At 47.8% G+C, this 14,101-nt stretch overlaps 1 non-coding gene across 1 annotated transcript; it reads right to left on the reverse strand.

Moving 5' to 3' along the window:
- Nucleotides 1-696: 696 nt before the first annotated feature.
- LOC119237818 (U6 spliceosomal RNA) lies at nucleotides 697-802 on the reverse strand. The gene has a single exon (XR_005123449.1). It is a non-coding gene; the product is annotated as a U6 spliceosomal RNA (small nuclear RNA).
- Between the last annotated feature and the right edge of the window lie 13,299 nt (nucleotides 803-14,101).

Genomic DNA, 14,101 nt, shown 5'->3' on the forward strand with positions numbered 1-14,101 from the left:
ACATCCGAATTTTCATTCAGCATTTCCCCCCAGTGCCCACTGCTCTCCCAGGCATGTCTTCCATCTAATTACCAGGTCCCAGTCACTGTGTGTTGACAGGATTTATTTCATCTAATTTCAACAACAGCCGGAGAGGTAGATATTGTTAACTCTCAGTTATGTATGAAGGAACTGAGGTCCAGAAACACGAGGTGACTAAGGCAGCAAGAGGCTGAGCCAGGGCTGAAATTCAGCCCCTTGACACCCTAAATTCTAGACTGTTTCCAAAATATAGCTCCACACCAGCTCCAGAGACCAGAGCTCCTGGCCATTCCTGAGCATGGGGGAGCAGTGTCAGCATCTGCCACCCTGGTCAGGGCTCTAATAGTTGAGAAACAGAGACCCTTAGCCAGACCCCTCCTCCCCACTGCTCCACCAGAGCTAGTCCAACTCCCAGGCTTCTGCCTGGCAGTCCTGTCTCTGACACGTCCCATACCGCTGTCCCTGAGCAGGGTCCTGCTGTGGCACTGAGCACATTAAATTATGTTTGCCACTTTCCCAGGTGGTGAGCTGGGGGGAGGGGGCTGGGGGCCGTTAGTCTTGCTAGCGCCTGGCAGCATGTCTGGCACTGAGTGGGCACTCAGTAAAATCTGATGGTGCTTGGGGAATGACTGTAGCCATTTCCCAAGGGAATCTCTAAGAACTGTTTTTTTTTTTTTTTAAATGGAATGCTTCACATATTGTCTGTCTTCCCCGTGCAGGGGCCATGCTCATCTTCTCTGTATCATTCCAGTTTTAGTATATGTGCTGCTGAAGTGAGCATAGAACCATTGCTTTCATGCAGCCCTTACACTGGAAGGTTGCTGAAAATTCCAGTCTCCTTCATAGCCCTGAACACATCAGATTGCACTCATATGCCTCCTGTCTTAATTTGTGTTCTCCCAGTGTAGACCTTGGGGGAGGTTTGGGTGCAAGTAATTATTTGGAAGGGGGTGATAGGACAACTATGAGTAAGAGGAGAATAAAAGGGGAGCAGGTTAGGATGTGGTAAATTGGGCTCAGTCCCAGTGGAACCTTGTGAGAAGGGGTGTGAAGCATACTTCTGGAATGTTCTACTGGGGAGATGGAGCTAGGAAATTCATTCAGCTCTCACTGCCCAGTGATTGAGGGTTGTTTCTGGGCTACTGACTCCCTGGCACTATCCTGCAGCCACTGGTGTGCAAGAAGTTGTGTCTAGAAATGACTTGTGAAGCAGCCTCCCAAGAGCCTCTGCTCCTGTCCTCATGGGGAAGCAAGCTCTTTAATAAAACCCGCAGCTGAGGTTTATTTTGAATTTGTTATGTGCCAGGCACATGTGTGATTTCAGTAGTTTTCATAACCGTAGGGTTACTATTATCGACTCCATTTTATAGATGGGGAAACTGAGGCTCAGAGAAATGACCTAACTTGTCCAATTTAGTGAGTGGCAGACCCCGGATTGTTCCTGGCTTGTCTGCTTCCCTCCTAGTGCTCGTTCTGCTCCATCACATCTTCAACTGTGCTGGGCAAATAAGATGATGATCCAGTTAAAAAGTCAATAACAGCAGGGATCCTGGAGACCACTTAAAAGTGCAGTGTTGGGAAGTTCAGGCCTCGGATAACCACAGACCGGGTGACAATGAAAAGGCAAAAAAGTGGAAGAGTAGAAATTCCAGGTGTCAGGTCCAAGTCAAGTTGACATGGGGGGTTCTGCAGTGTGTGTGGGAGGACAGAGAGCAAATTACATCTCCAAATACACTTGCCAGCACCTTGCAAATCAGCTGAAAGAGCTTTTTAAAAAGTGCACCCAGTAGAAGATGCACTAAAGAATAATAAAAAATAATTGGAACCCCAACATTTCCAGTTTGAATGACTCATTTGGGGGTGGCTGTGGGTTACCAAACATATATGGTATCACCCTTTTGTGGCAACATGCCAGAGCTGGAAGGACCTTCCCTTGGAAATACTTGACAGGTCTTCGCTGTTCCAGTGGGAAAGCAGAGTGGCTGGAGGACATGGCTCCCCCACGGCCACACCGACACCCTGGACCTGCACACTGATTCTCAGTCCTGGGTCAGCCATTTCCATTTCTAAGTGGAGCCTTGGAACCCCCAAGTGAACTGTGCCAATCAGGGCCCATCAACCCCTCCCCTGATCCCTGGAGAGAGCAAGATGCTGCCCTGGCATGTGATTGTGAGGGTTAAGGAAATCACGGGGTGAATCTGCTGCCCTCTGCCCCTCCCGTGATTGTTGCAGAGTCCTGTGGTGGTGCCCAGCTCCTGCCACTCTGCCTAGCCAGAATGCTGGGCTCAGAGTCACAACCAACAATGTGGGGAGGGGCACACCTGAATGACAGAGGCTGGCATCCTACTGGCTCTGTGCCACCTGCACATCCACCAAAATGAGGGGCCTCTCCTGAAGGACCCCTGTTTCTCTTGTACTGACCATGACCTGCTAACACCTCTAGTTGGGCATGAAACTTCACCCCTAGTTTGTGAACAGCATCCACAGTACCCTAGGAATGGGGGCAGGGCAGGAGGGCAGAAAATGATACAGGATGCCCTTTCCTGCTAAGAAAGACAGGCTGAGAGGAAAATCAGGCACTAGGGAGTCCAGGTAGCCCCTGGCTTCTCTGCTCTTCTGTCCCATGAAACACAGAGCTGAGAGATGGCTGAGTGTTCAGACTTGCCAGCTTGGGGTGTGAAGATACATGGCTGAGGGCACAGAAGACACGGATGTTACCTGCCTGTGTTCTGAGCTGTTTTCCCTGCTGTCTGGAGGGTGTGGCTTGGAGGGGGTGGGCGTTGGTGGTGGGTCTCAGTGAGGTGGATTGCTAAGGTGAGGGAGGCGTGGCTCTGCCTTCCAGAAGGGGAGTGGGGCTATAATCCGTATTCCTCCAGAGAATGTTCTAAGCACTTGATACAGTGTGTGTTAAGGAACTGCATCACCACCGCACCGCACCTTATAAGGTAGATTCTATTCTTATTCTCATTTTAAAGCAGGAAACACAGGCACAGAAAGGATGAGTAGCTTGTCCAAGGTCACAACTGGAAAGTTACTGAAGCAGGGGCTGAATGCAGATTGCCTAACTCCAGAGTCCGTTCTCTTAAACCCTACAAGTACTTCACCGACATTCATTTAGCGACCTTTGTATGGCAGGTAGTGACAGGTGGATCATAAATATGATCTGCTCTCATGGCCCCCAGCAATTTGGAAGGTAGATCTTACAGTTTCCATTTTATAAATAGACAGGCTCAGAGAGGGAAAGGGGCTTTCCCAGGTCACCTGTCTCGTTTATGGGGGCACCTGAACTGGCTACAGGCCCCTCCTACAAGCCTGTGTAAGGAAATGAGCCCAAGAGTGTTAATAATCTCAACAGAAGTGCCAGGCGTGATGTAGAAAAGTAAAAGCGAACCAACTTGGTGGGTGTGGGGGAGGGAGCAGTGGAGATCATGGGCTTCAGAGGGTCCTGGGAGGATGGGCCAAGTGGAATAGGGTGGGTGGACATCTGTGGGGGGTAAATGCACAGAGATAGGCCAGTGAGCCTATTGGGAGCAGGATGGTGAGCAAATGTAGACAAAACATGAGCACCTCTGAGCCCAGGGGAGCAATCTAGACTGCCTCTAGCCATTTCTTGCAAACAGCAAAGGTGTCCTTGATCCCCCCACATCCTCATTCCCTCACCCAGACATAAGTCCTGCCTTGCTCTAGGGGGCAGGAGGACCACTGGGGAGTTGTTTGACTGCAGGGACTTCCTAGTGGGTTCCTTTGTCCCCAGCACAGTCTGGGGAGATTCTTTGCTGCTTCCATCAAGTTCAAAGTGCTTCATTCCTGAAGAGGGAGATTCCACAAGAGCAGCCTTCAGACCTAGTCATGGCATGGACTGGAGGGATGGGCTGTGCTAGCAGGCAGCCGCCACCTGCAGCCTTGGGAGACCCCACATCTTTGACCCAGTCTCAGGGTGAGGAGTGTAGACAGCTGGGTGTAGACGGCTGGTGTAGATGGCTGGGTGGATTTGCTTTAAGTTGCACAAAGACCCCACCTTCCTTGCTGATGACTGGGGTGGAGAGGCTGGGTCTGTGAGATGCCAGGCCTCTCTAAAGGTGCTCCCAGGAACATTTACTTCTTTTCTGCCCTGTCCAGAGAGAGGTACCACCAGGGATGCTTTCCAGTTCACCTTGAGAAGTCACCAAATTATTTTAAGAACTGAGTGCAAAATAGAGAACTCAGTTTCTTAGTGATATGTGTATTTATTGTGTTGGGAGGAAAATGGCTTAAATTGTGATCATCATGATCTGACCTAAATATCAGCAAAGACAAAATGCAGATGCAGGAATCAGGACAGCGCCCTCGGGCTGCAGGGGCTGACCCTTAGCACCCCACCCACCCCACACCCCCTCCCACCCCACACCCCTGCTCCTAGTGTCACCACTGTCGTCTCTTCCTCCTCGTTCTCCGCCTTGCCCAAGAACTGTAGGGACACAACTCTTCCTGCGCCTCCACTGGGACTTGCCGTGGTGTGGGTGCAGCCAGGGCTAAATGACGCTGACTTTTGGGCCTGGGCTACCCTGGGGGAGGAGTTCTCAGATACCTGGGAGAAGGGGTTTCCAGTGCCTGGAGCTCTGACAATTGGGTCAGACCCTGGGGCTGGTGCCTTTGTTCCTGGTGGTGCTCACTTAGGCCTCTTAGTTTCTCCTGCTCAGCCTTCATATTTTTTGGCATCTCCTGGTGATCTCTTAATCTGTGCCTCTTTTCCTTTAACCAAGGCAATCTGCTTTCCTGGTAGTGAGGGAGCTCAACACAGTACGGCCCGCAATGCTTCTGCTTTTGTCTTCTCCAACCCAGTTCTGCAACTTCCTAGGTATCGAGGATGCTTGATCAGGCTCACAGCAGTTCTTAGGGATTTATCTGTTTGTTTTGATCTGCCACATAGAAGCGCCTGAACATCAACCATTACGGTGAAACAGCCCCCGATGCTGGACCCAGTGTTGGCTCAGCCCAGTAGGGGACAGTTGAATGTTCAGTGCGAGTGTCTTTAAGTCACAATTTTCTCCACCTCCCAGAAAGGCTTTAGTTCTTGGGCTGCATTTCACTTTCTTCTGTTTTGATGCTTCTTGTCTAGACATTCAGGAGCCCAGTGAGACACCACATTCTTTAGCACTTTAAATTTCATTGAATAAAGCATTCCCCATGTATTTTGAGGGTGGTGGGTTATGACATAGACTTTGAAGGCACCCTGCCTAAATTCAAACCAGGGCCCTGCCATTGCGGGCTGTGTAACTTGAGCAACTCACTCTTTCTGAGCTCACTGGACTCGCACAAATGTGGACTGAAACACACCTACATCCTAGGTGGTTGTGGGGTAGGCAGGTGGATAAACAAGGCTGCAGCCTCGTCAACCTATGTAAGTGTGAGTCATGCAGTCATTTCTATCTAATGGGCTATAAGTAGAAACAAGTCACATTGTCTTTGTATGATTTGCATAGAAGAACAGGGGTGAATTCTCTGCCTTCTTTCTTTTCTGTGTTGGCTGAGGGGGCCATGCACTCCAGGGGGGGTGGCTACCACATGTGGGGTCTCCATTATACTGGGTCCTGGAGTGCCCGTGTGCTGAGCCGCTGTGGACAGGGAGTGTGAGTGAGAAATAAATATCTGCTGTGTTAAGCCACTGAGATTTCAGGATTAGTTTGTTATGACAACATAACCTAGTGTTATTCTTGCTGATACACAAGCAGAATTCATCATTTTTCAGTGATGCTGGACAATTGACTTTTTTATCAATAAGAAGTTTAATGAGATTTGCTTCAAGCTCCAGTAACAATTGCTGCTGAAACATTATCTGACTGTAGTGGACAGGGCTCGAAAAGGGTGTAACAAGCCAGGGATGTGAGGTGTGAAATTTAAGGAGGCTCTTACTTTCAGGTTCGTGCAAGTGCAGAGTCAGCCCCTGAGAGTCAGTGCCTCCTTATATTTTCTACCTGTCTCACTTTTATTCTGACCCTGGCAATGGATACGGCCCCACCTGTTCATCTATGCATTGCTATAGAGCCCCTAAAATTTATTTTATTTTTTTAAATGATTTATTTTATTTATACAAGAGCTGGGGTATAGGCCAGATACCCAAGAGGGTGAGAGGATTTACCAGAGACAGAGCGGGGAACAGAGCAGGCAGACTGACTGAAATACACTGCTGAGGGGAGCAGCGGGTGAGACAGGAGAGGTCTGCTGCACCATGTGGGTTGCTCCGAGGCTGACGGGGATTGAACCGGCACTGCAGAGGCTGTGGACAACTTCACAGCACTCCGCTCAACTGCCTGTGCCACCAGGGAGGCCCACCCCTAAAGTTTAAAGGAATAAATAAAAATGATTGTAACCTCCCCAATCTTCAAGCAATAAAGACTTGCTGATACCCACATGCTAGAGCTGCGCATTGCCCTGGTCCTTGATGATGGACCGGGTTAGACTTTTGACCTCTAGAGGATGCAGATGAATAAGGACAACACAGACTAGCTGGTTCCACGAGGGAGGGCAAACCACAAGCCAGGAGCCCAGATGAGGCAGAGGCTATTCAGTTTGGGCTCCGAGGGCGGCTCAGCTCACCCTGGCAGATTATGATATCAAACCACCAACTAGAACTCTATAGACGTGGCTCAAACTTGCATTTGGAGAAAGGCTGGATGATGCTAACTGGAGATCCTTGTTGACATGCCCTCGATGGCTAAGAATTTATAACTGGGATCTGACTTGGTCTTGTTTTTCAGAGATGGTCCCATTTGCTCACCAATTGATGGGGCATATGCCAAACGCTGGGCAGGGGACCTGGTCGCAATGGCTGGTCATAAGATGTGCTCAGGAAAGGTCATCTCTCTGTCCTCCAACTTGGTCAGCCAGAGCCTAGTGGTGGGAATGTTCAAAGAGAGAGAGGAGACGAGAAGCTCTATAGGGAAGAAGTTGATGATATAATAAGCACTTTTTCTGTAACAACTCACCAGTCCTCACAAAAACCCAACAAGGGAGGTCCTCGTTGTGCTGTGTTCATCTGCTATGGTTGCTGGGAGAAAGGCCTACAAACTTGGTGGATTAAAACAACATAAATTTATTATCCTGCAGTTCTGGAGGTCAAAAGTCTAACACTGCTCACTGGGCTAACATCAAGGTATTGGCAGGGCTCTCTTCCTTCTGGAAGCTCTAGGGGAGAGTCCATGTCCTTGCCTTTTCCTGCCTCTAGAGGCCACCTGCATGTCTTGGCTCATAGCCTCTGCCCTCTTCAAGGTCAGCTGTAGCAACTGAGCCCTTCTCTTATGGCCATCTCTCTCTGCTTCTCTCCTGCCTCCCTCTGCCCCCTTTAAAGGTGCTTATGATTACATCAAGTCCATCTGTATCATAAACTACTTATCTTAAGGTCAGCAGATTAGCAAGATTAGCACCCTTAACTCTCCTTTGCCAGGTAACCTGACATATTCACAGATTCCGAGGACACTGACATCTTGGTCTGGGGTTATTCCACTGCCAGAGAGAGTGAGCACTTTTTAAAAAATATTGATTTATTTATGCATATAAGAGCTGGGGTATAGGCCAGAGGTGGGGGGTGTTAGGATTCACCAGAGACCGAGCAGGGAACAGAACAGGCAGACTGACTGAGATACACTGCTGAGGGGAGCAGTGGGCGAATCAGGAAAGGTCTGCTTCGCCATGTGGGTTGCTCCCTGGCTGGCTGGGGATCAAATTCATTCTGCAGAGGTTGCAGATTGCTTCATAGTGCGGTGCTTAACCCCTTGTGCCACCAGGGAGGCCCAAAAGAGAGAACACTGTTAATGAAGAAGGCGTGTTAAAGGAAAGACAAAGGCCACCCCAGTGATTGAAGAGTGAGTCCGAGTTGACTTATTTACTGGTTAAGGGAAGGCCTCCTGGGGAGGAAATTGACCAAGTGGCTTCCTGAAGGGAAAATGTCAGGGAATTTTATATGCTCAGAAAGGAAAGCTTATTGTGATTATGCTAACTAAGAATTGCTATTTGCGTCCTGGTTTGGACAGAATGAGTCCATTGGTTCATACATGGTTGGTTAAAATAAGTCTCACCGTATGTTAGTCAAGAAGGAGTTTTCAGTTGTCCAGGGAGGGTCTCCTGTCCTGTTCATGCCAGATCCCTTATCAGCTTTAGCTGGCTAGAGCCAGAGGGGTGAGACCCAGCACCCGATGCTGCACCCAGTGGAAAGGTCTTTTATCTGTTATTGCTCCCACTTTATAGATGTGGAGCCTGAGACTGAGAGAGGTCACAAAGCTTGTGGATAGTAGAGTCAGGATTCAGACCTGAGAAGTCTCCCTTCTTCATCACTTTACTCCAGGCCTGGCTGAGCCTTTTCTGCTGTAGCCACTCAGACCAAGAGGAGAGGCAGTAGGGGGGTGGGGGGGATTCAGCTATGGCACTTCCTGGGAGTCAAGCAGAGCAGATGGGAAAATCGCTGCAGAGCCCTGCCGAGAGCTTTGGGAAAATGCATTTCCTGAGTGAATGGGGACATTTGTAGATGAAACTCCCCAACCACCAGGCAATGCCTCTCATGGCAGAAAACATGATCAGCTTCTGACATTAACCCCAGGGCAGGAAGGAGCAGCTCATTAAGCTCTGGTGGGGATGCTGACAGCCGCAGACGTGAGACCATGTTTATAAACGACTAACAGTAGGGACCAGTGACACCTCATTACAGGCGCCCATCAAGGGCCTGTTCTTCCCTCTTCATCTCTCACCATCAATCTTCCAGTGCAGAGCCTGTAATTAGGACCCGTATTGACTCTTGATCAATTTGTTTTGTTAGACTGAGGAAGAACATTGCTGGTTACAGGTACACATCAAAAAGGCTGTCACATGAAAGTGTGTGGGTGTGTGGGGGGACACGGAGAGGTGGAGGAGTCGTGTCTGGATTGTTGGGTCTGCCTGCAGCCCCCAAAAACATGCCTAAAGGATTCATGTCCTCTGGGGCTGTGTGGCAGCGAGGGCCGGTTTCCCCCAGCTGGGGTATCTGACACTTGGCTCATGTAACAGCCAGCTGCTATTTACTGAGTGAGTCCTGTGAGCCAGGTACTGCTCTGTACCATGCGAGCTAATTCTTGCATCAGCCCTGACAAGTTTTTCCAATGGAGAAATGGAGGCTTGGTGCGGAAAAGTAACTTGCTGGGGTCAAGGCAGATCTATAATTGTCCGTGTGTGATTGTCTTAGATGCCATGTCATTCCATTCACAGCAGAAGTGGGAGAATATCTTGGGTACAGCCTGACGGGCAACACTGTCATGTCTAAAGAAAACTGCCATCAACTGGGTATTATAGGAGAGCTAAGTTAGCTCTCATCCTAGCAAATAAGGACCCTGGAGGCCATGTTGTTGAGGACATGGGCCACCTCTGGGGGGTTGCTGCCTGGGCTGTCCAAGAGCTTGCTGGATCTGGGATGATGAGCACCTCTTGTGGGGATAGACCATCAAGTCCTCTCCATCCAGCTTGCCACACATTCCAATCACATGGCCAGTTCCAGTGGCCTCAAGTCCATGGTCATGTGAGAGCCCTCTGGTGATGAAATGGCTTCCTGTGTAGACTATCTAGGAGGGATAGTGACTGCTTTATCCACTGCCCTTCTCATGGTGTATCAGCCTCTTGTCAGTTCAGTGAATGTGAGCCTTGCCCAGGGAATGACCATACCCTTTGCAACTGGACAAGGCCAAGGCCCTGATATTTGGGGCGACAACTAAGCAGTTTACTTGATGAACTCTCCTGGGAAATTTGTTGGTCACTTTCTGGGCTAGAGTGGGTCGTCCAAAGATGCAGGACCTTTACCTTTTAGTATTGAGGGAGGGAGGATCCATATTTTAGCTGTTGTCTCTGTACCTAGTACTTCTCCTGATACCCAACATCACCTTCCTAGTCTTATCTCCTAATGCAGACACTCAATAGTCTGGGCTCTGCCCTGGAGAAGGAGGTGAGGATGGCTCAGCACAGGGAAGGAAAACAAGAGGAGATGGGCCCTCTTATCTGCTCATTGGGCTTCATAGATTGGGGCTGAGAGTTCTGACTGATTCCTAGCTCCTCTCTCTAAAAGCAGCTCAGAGGCTGGGCAGGACCAGAAGGGTCTTTATTCCAGGCCCCAAAGTAGGCAAGAAATGACCCAGGATGAATCCGTGGCCAGTACAGCTCATAATAAAACTAAGACATGATACTTTCCATGTGGAAAAGTCAATTTTCCCTGGAGAAGAGCCCAGAGGTAGGTTCATCGTGTGCATTTCAGAACACGCCTGCAAATTCTCTAATATCTTCCTATTAAGAAATGGGTCGAGGGCCTCCCCGGTGGCGCAGCGGTTGAGCGCTGGGTTGCGAAGCTGCCTGCAGCCTCCGCAGCCGGTTCGATCCCCGGCTGCTCCCCGGCCACCAGAGGAGGGTCCCACATGGCGCGCAGACCTCTCCTGCCGCCCGCTGCTCCCCTCAGCAGTGTACTTCGGTCCTTCTGCCTGCTCTGCTCCCCGCTCTGGCTCTGGTGAATTCTCTCACCCTCCCACGCTTCTGACTGTACCCAGTGCATGTATCAAACAAACAAACAAACAATAAATAAATAAATAAATAAGACATGCCTCTAGAAAATTAAAAAAAAAAAAAAAAAAAAAAAAGAAATGGGTCGATGTCCCCTTTTCTTGAATCTGGGTTTATCTTAGTGGCTGGATAAACAATGTGGCTTCCAAGGCTATGTCATAGAGGGTGATGCGGCTTCCTCCTGGGTTCTCGTGGGACACTCACATTTGGTGCCCTGAGCCATCAGAACAGAATACAGAGGCTGCCATGTTGTAAGGAAGCTCAGCACATGTAGGGAGACCACACTTGGGAGTTCTGGCCTGTTGAGGTCCCCACTGACAACCAGTTTTAATCACCAGATGTGAGCAAGATGCCTCCAGGTGACACCAGCTACCAGCCATTGAGTCACCCCCAGCCTCTGAGTTTTTCCAGCTGAAGCCCCAGACATTAAGAGACAAGTCACCTTCCTTTGCTCTGATTTCTGACACACAGATAATAAAATAACTATTTCATGCCAGTAAATCTCAGGTAGGTTTTTATGTTTATAACTGGAACAGTCATTAACTCTGTGCTTTGAGTTAGACCCTGACTTATTTGAACCAGACAGGATGATCATATCTACCTCACAGGGTAGGAATGTGATGATGTATGTTGGAGCTGTTGGCATGCAGTAGACACTCAGTAAATTATGGTTCCTTACCCTTCTAGAAGGCCCTTCCCATGTCTCTTGGCCTCCCCTTTAGGGAATATGGGTCTTTACTGCCAAGTCAAATGAAAGTTTTACATGGGCTCCACTGCCTTTTTCTAATTAAAATCATAAAAACCCTCTGTTAGCACCTTAATAACTTCTGCCCGGCTGAAGGCAAGTTTCATAAACAGACTCCTTAAATGGAATCTGAAGCTACTGATGTAAAATAAAACTTAAAAAAAAATCAGCCCCCAGGGTCTCACTGCAGTCACAAAAATGAAAATAGCAAAGTCCCCCACTCCCCAGGGTTGTGACTATCAAAGTCTGTTGGGATCTCATGGAGAGTTGAAAATGCAGATTTCTGGAGCACAACACAGAGTAAGTATTTTTGAGGGGCCCACAAATCCATATTTTTAACAAGTACTTCATCCATTAAATTTTTAAGAGACAGCTTTATTGAGATGTAACCCACATATCATAAAGTTAACCATTTCAATGTGTACAATTCAGTGGTTTTTAATATACTCACAGAATGGTACAGTCATCCCCACAATCAATTTTAGGACATTTTCATCACTCCAAAAAGAAACCTCCTATTCTTTAGTAATCACCTCCCTCATTTCCCTGTAATCCCTCAGTCCTAGGCAACCCCTGATCTACTTTCTATCCATGTTGATGTGCTTACTGTGACCATTTCATATAAATGGAAACACAAAACAGAGTCTTTTTGAAAAGATTTCTTCCACTTAGCATAATGCTTTCAAGGGTTGTCCATGTCATAGTATTATCTGCATTTCATTCCTTTTTACTGCTGAATAATATCCCATTTTATAAATTTACTACATTTTATTTATTCATCAGTTGATGAGCATTTGGATTTTCTACTTTTTTGGCTATTATGAATAATGTTGCTATGGACATTCATGTACACGTTTTTACATGGGTGTATGTTTTCATTCCTTTTGTGTATACATTTATACTTCTGGAATTGCTGAGCTATATTGTTAGTCTATGTTCAATCCTTTGAAGAATTGAAAGAGCCAGACTCTTGTACAAAGTGGCTGTCCTGTTTTACATTCCTACCAATAATGCAGGAAGGTTCAGTTTCTCCAAATCTTTGCCAGTACTTGTTAATTTCTTTTTGATTATAGATTTCTCAGTGTGTGTGAAGTGGTATTTCATTGTGCTTTTGATTTTTATTTCCTTGATGACTGATGAGACTGACCTCCTTCTACCTGAGTTCATTGGTCATTTTCTTTCTTTTGGGCATAAGTCTCTATTTAGATACTTGCTCTCTCATTTTTCTTGTGATCAGAACACTTCGCATGAAATCTACTCTTGAATTTTTGTGTGTACAACATAGTATTGCTGACTATATGTACATTGTGCAGCAGGTGTGGAGAATGGCTTCATCTTGCATAACTGAAGCTTATACCTGTTCAATAGTGACTCTCCAGTTCTCCTTCCACCAGCCCCTGACCACTGCCATCTACTCTCTGCTTCCATCAATTTTAGATACTTCAATGAAGGGAATCATGTAGTGTTTGTCTCTGTGACTGATTCATATAACTTAGCATAATGTTCTCCATGTTTATTCACGTTGTTACATATGACAGGAGTACCTTTTCTTTAATGGATGAATGATATTTCATGGTATGTCTGGCCTACATTTTCTTTACCCTTCATTTATCAAAGAGGTTACTCTTGTTTCCACATCTTGGTTTGCAATGAACATGGGAAGGCAAATAAAGAAGACACAAATAAATGGAACAATATCCCTGTTCATGAATCAGAAGACATGATACTGCAAAATGTTCATATTAATCAAAGTGATATATAGATTTAATGCAATTCCTAATGAAGAATGAAGTCTCATTGGATTTTTTTCAGTCAGAGACAAAACAATCCTAAAATTCATATGGAGTCACAGTGGACCTTTAATAGCCAAGAACAATCTTGAGAAAAAAGAATATATCTAGAGGCATCACCTTGCCTGATTTTAAAATATATCACCAAACTGTAGTCATTAAAACAACATGGTGGGAGACCGGGCGTGCAGGGGAGCTCGTTCCTGCATCGCCATTTTGCAGCAGGGACCTTTCTTGCTGGAGACTGTGTGAACCAGCAGAAGGCTCACCAAGGAGACAGAGGTAAGCTGGGAGGCTTGCCCATGCTGGGCGCCTTCTAGCCTGCAGTTCCAGCCCAGAGGGGAGCAGCACCCACCGCTGGGGCAGACCGGGCGTGCAGGGGAGCGCGTCGCCGGCACCGGCATTTTGCAGCAGGGACCCTTCTTGCTGGAGACTGTGTGAACCCAGCAGAAGGCTCACCGAGGAGACAGAGGTTAAGCTGGGAGGCTTGCCCACACCGGGCACCTTCTAGCCTGCAGTTCCAGCCCAGAGGGGAGCAGCACCCACCGCTGGGGCAGACTGGGCGTGCAGGGGAGCGCGTCCCCGGCTCTGGCATTTTGCAGCAGGGACCCTTCTTGCTGGAGACTGTGTGAACCCAGCAGAAGGCTCACCGAGGAGACAGAGCAGGGACCTGTCTTTGCTGGAGACTTGTGAACCCAGCAGAAGTTCCCCAGAGGAGCCAGTGGTGAGCTGGGAAGGTCGCCCAAGATGCCGGCCAGTACCAGCAACACAGTGTCACAAGGAATACGGCAAATTAGAAAACAGGCAGTAGGGAGTAGAAAAACAACATGCAACCCAGCAACTCCTCAGCAAAATAGCACACCACAAAAAGAAAACCATCTACCAGATTGCAACGACAGTAACTTGGAAGAACTTCTGAGCCTTCCAGATAGAGAATTTAAAATTGCTATGATTAAAAAACTGACAGAAGTCATAAAGGAAAACAATGATAAGGGGAAAA

The sequence above is a fragment of the Talpa occidentalis genome, unplaced genomic scaffold (assembly GCF_014898055.3).
Source record: "Talpa occidentalis isolate TD23 unplaced genomic scaffold, MPIMG_talOcc4v2.1 talOcc4.10, whole genome shotgun sequence".
NCBI lineage: Eukaryota > Metazoa > Chordata > Mammalia > Eulipotyphla > Talpidae > Talpa > Talpa occidentalis.